The sequence below is a fragment of the Phyllostomus discolor genome, chromosome 5 (genome assembly GCF_004126475.2).
Source record: "Phyllostomus discolor isolate MPI-MPIP mPhyDis1 chromosome 5, mPhyDis1.pri.v3, whole genome shotgun sequence".
Taxonomy (NCBI): domain Eukaryota; kingdom Metazoa; phylum Chordata; class Mammalia; order Chiroptera; family Phyllostomidae; genus Phyllostomus; species Phyllostomus discolor.
Window position 1 is genome coordinate 89060640 of NC_040907.2, and position 4612 is coordinate 89065251.

At 42.8% G+C, this 4612-nt stretch overlaps 1 pseudogene; it reads left to right on the forward strand.

Moving 5' to 3' along the window:
• Positions 1 to 314: 314 nt before the first annotated feature.
• LOC114496813 lies at positions 315 to 2061 on the forward strand (annotated as a pseudogene).
• The last annotated feature ends 2551 nt before the right edge of the window (positions 2062 to 4612 follow it).

A 4612-nucleotide genomic window follows, 5' to 3' on the forward strand; every position in this document is an offset into this window, starting at 1 on the left:
CTTTAAGAGATGGTCCTGATTTTAAATGAGCCTTCTTTTTACTTGGAAAGCTGATAGACTCCCACAGTGAAGCACCATCATGAATTTCTTCTTCAACGGGGCATAAAACAGGACCCCAGCCCAGGCATTGGCATGATTGATTGCTCATAGTTGTTTGGTCTTACTCAGCCTGGTTTTTTATTTCTATGATATGATATTGACAGTAATGTTGGGAGCTTGTCTCCTGCTGCCCCAGCATGGGAACATTGCCAAGGCTTGCTCAAGGGGCTGGCTCAAGGAGCCACTGGCCCAAGATCCCTCTCTTTCCTGGGGGAATGGGTAAGCTGCTTTTCCTCTGTGGGAAATTTCTCATTTGTGGATTAAGGGTACTGGACAAGATGGTCATAAAATTTTTTCTTTATAGTTTTATGATTATCAAAAGTATAGCAGATCCATGACTTAGAAAAGACCTTCAAAGGTTGACAGACCAAGTTAAAATTTCATTTCTTAAAAGAGTTTTGTTTATTGCCCAGACTGGTGTAGCTCTGTTGGTTGGAGCATCAACCTGTACACCAAAAGTTTGCAGGTTTGATCCTGGTTGGGGCACATGTGGGAGGAAACCAATGTTTCTCTCTCCCCCTTCCAATCTCTCTAAAATCAACAAATTTTTTTTAAATTAAGAGTTTTTTTTATTAAAAATATGAGTGAGTGAAGAGGAGAGAGAAAGAAGAGTGGAGGAGAGAAGGGCACTCTTGAAAGCCACATGGACAGGGAGTGAAGAGCAGAAGGAAGAATAAAGGGGACATGAGGCATCAGGAGAGGAACAGAGAACCAAGCTTCATGGCTGCACTGTAGCCCATGAGAATGAGCACAGCCTCCGGGAATGTGAGCTCTCCATGCAGAAGCACAAGTGTCAGGCCCTGCTGAGACGTCTATGGTGCAGTTGTGCACTGCCCCACCAAGAGACCTATGGCATCCCTCAGGGAATACTTTGAGAGGCTGTAGAAGGAGGAGACAAAACAGATTCAGAATCTGCAGAGTTAATACTCTCTGTCAAGATTCAAGGGAGGAAGAAATCTCTCCTCCTCCACCCAACCCAGTGGTTAAAGGTCAGAGGTGAGGTGCTATCAGCGCTTAAGTCAGCAGGGAGAAGATGCTGCATCATTTAGAAAGATTATACCAAAAGATTATAAAACAATGGCTGCTTTAGCCAAGGTCATTAAAAAGAATGTGTTTTCACAACTTGATTATGAGAGAAGTGATATCTTTGATGCCATATTTTCAGCTTCCTTTATTGCTGGAAAGACTGTTACTCAGTAAAATAATGAAGGGGATAACTTCTATGTGATTAATCAAGAAGAGATGGATGTCTATGTCAACAATGAATGGGCAACCAGTGTGAGGAAGGAGAGAGCGTTGAAGAACTTGCTTGCATTTACAAAACACCTAGAATAGTCACTGTCAAAGCTAAGACAAATGTGAAATTGTAGCACATTGACCAAGACAACTATAGAAGAATCCTTGGACTTCCAGTCAAGATGGCAGCATAGGCAGACATGGGTCACCTCTTCACACAAACACATCAAAATTACAACTAAATTATAGAACAACCATCACAGAACCATCAGAAATCAAGTTGAATAGAAATCTGACGACTATGGAATTAAAGAAACCACATCCATCCAGAATGGTAGGAGTGGCGCAGATATGGAATGGGCTGGTCCCTCACCCATGTGTGGTGGATAAAAACGGGAAGAGTATCTGAGGAGCAAGGAGTCACAGCCCCACACCAGGCCCCCCAACCCAGGATTCCAGTGCCATGAAGATAAGTCCCCACAAATTCTAGCTGCAAAAACCAGTGAGGATTAAGTTGGTGGAAGAAACTTCTGAAGCCCCAAGCAGTTTCCCTTAGGGAACCCACACATAGACTCAACTACTGACGCTTAGTCCCTCTGAGCTCCAGCACTGGGGTAGTGGCATAAAAGGCACCAGTTGTATAAAGAGAAGAACCAAAGTGTCTGGCATCAAGGTGAGCAGAGGCCATTGTCCCTTTCCTAAACCTTTTTCCCACAGAGCTGGTAAGCTGGTTCCATAGCTGAGACTCCATCAACCTGGCTAACGCTGTTTGACCTGCCTTGGACATCCCCAGAAACCACCCCCCACCCCCACCCCAATTTACGGCCCCACCCAAGCTGATATTCCATGCGAATGGGTGGTCTTGTCTCATGCTTCACAACTTTCTAAATCCTTTCAAACAAGCAACAGCTGACCTCTGTGAGCCTCAAACCAGGAACTAGCAGCAGCCAGCCTAGATTCACAGCTTGGGCTCACCTGGGAATCTCCAAGTCCAGCACAAATACCAATATACCACCCATCTCAGATTGCTATATACCTCAGGCAGGGTAGCCCTAGGCAAAACACAGATGGGTGCTGGCATGGCCTATACCACCTGGGAAACCCCAAGGCAAGTGCACCCAGCAGACAGCTACAGACTACATTGGAGCACCACCACTCTGCCCCTGCACAGCTGATCCTCCATGGAGAGTAGAGGTTTGTGGTCATTGGTCACAGCCAGTCCTTGCAGTTGACTGGCCTGTGTGAATCCCTCCCATTGATCTTCCAACAGCAATCAAGTTTCCACCACAAGAGGATGGTATACTCAATCTACACAAAGGGCACAGCTCTAGTGCCCACCTTGGGTGATAGGTGAGGATATGCCACTGGACCCTATAAGACACTACATTAGGCCATGCTACCAAGACACGGAGTCAAAGCAGCTCTACCCAAAAAACAAACACAGGGAGGCTGCCAAAATGAGGAGACAAACATGGCCCAAATGAAAGAACAGATCAAAATTCCAGAAAAAGAGCTAAACAAAATGGAGATAGCAATCTACCAGATACAGAGTTCAAAACTCTGGTTATAAGGATGCTCAAGGAACTTGGTGAGGACCTCAACAGCATAAAAAAGATCCAGTCAGAAAGGAAGGCTACACTAACTGAAATAATGAACAATATTCAGAAAACAACAGTAGAGTAGATGAAGCCAAGATTCAAATCAATGATTTAGAAGATAAGGAAGAAGAAAAACCAATCAGAACAACAAGAAGAAAAAAGAATTCCTAAAAATGAAGAAAGTATATGCAGCATTTGAGACAACTTCAAGAAATACAACATTTGCATCATAGGTGTGCCAGAAGGAGAAGAGAAAGATAAATTGGAAATCTATTTGAAAAATAATTGAAAATGAAAAAAAAAACAACTTCCCTGATTTGGTGAAGGATATAAACATGCAAGTCCAGGAAGCACAGAGTCCTAAACAAGATGAATGCAAAGAGGCCCACTCCAAGACTTATCATTATTAAAATGCCAAAGGTTAAAGATAAAGAGAAAATCTTTAAAGTAACAAGGTAAAAGAAGTTAGTTACCTACAGGGAGTCCTTGTAAGACTGTCTACTGATTTCTTAAAAGAAACTTTGTAGGCTAGATGGGATTGGGAAGAAATATTCAAAGTTATGTAATGCAGGGACCTAGAGCCAAGATTGCTTTATCCAGCAAAGCTATCATTTAGAATCAAAGGGCAACTAAAGAGCTTTCCAGACAATAAATAAACTAAAGGAGTTCATCATCACCAAACCATTATTACATGAAATGTTAAAGGGACTTATTTAAGAAAAAGAATATCAAAACTGTGAAAAATAAAGTGGCAAAAAATACATATCTATCAACAATTGAATCTAAAAAACAAACCAAGCAAGCATCATGGATACGGAGAGTATTTTGATGGTTGCCAGATGGGAGGGGGTGTGAGAGAATGGGTGAAGAGGAGAGGGGAATAAGAAGTACATATAGGTAGTTACATAATAGCTAGGGGGATATACAGTAGTACAGTATAGGAAATGGAGTTGCCAAAGAACTTATACACATGACCCATGGACATGAACAATGGTGTGGGGATTGCCTAAGGGACTGGGAGTGCTAGATGGAGGGGAGCAAAGTACAATAAATGAGGACAACTGTAATAGCATAATCAGTAAAATATAATTAAAAATAAAATTTTAAAAAAGAAGAATCCTTATGGGAAGCACTCTGAGAAAGCAGATGCGTGAGGATTTCCTTTGTGAAGGGTCTCTTTTAGAATCTCTGGACAAGTCTCAAGGCAGCCGATGCATTGGAACTGGTCCAGTTTGAAGATAGGCAGAAGAACTGTGGGGCAGAGAGAAATGGGATGAATTCATCATTATTTCAGCAGGGTCAGCTGCTGTGCTACAATGTAGGTCAGGAAATGAAGTGTTTGTTTAAGTGGGACGCTTGGGGTCTTCTGATTATTTCAGTGGAATAGCACTACTGATAAATCATCCCAGTGCTGCCTCAGTGGCTGCTTGTGGCCCTTTGAAGTGCATTAAGCTGGATTGACCTAGATTTGAACATGGTCTTGGCCCATGCTCAGATATCCTCAAATGAGACATCCATCCAGCAGTACAACAGTTTTGTGTCACCATCTGTCCGAAATCTGCCTCCTGTGCTTCCCTTTTCTCCTCTCCCTGATCCGTGCTTCACTCTTGCAGACTGTTTTATTTTTCCCTACAGGCAGCACCATGTGGCCACTGGCCTCACAGCTTCTTGTCTATGTT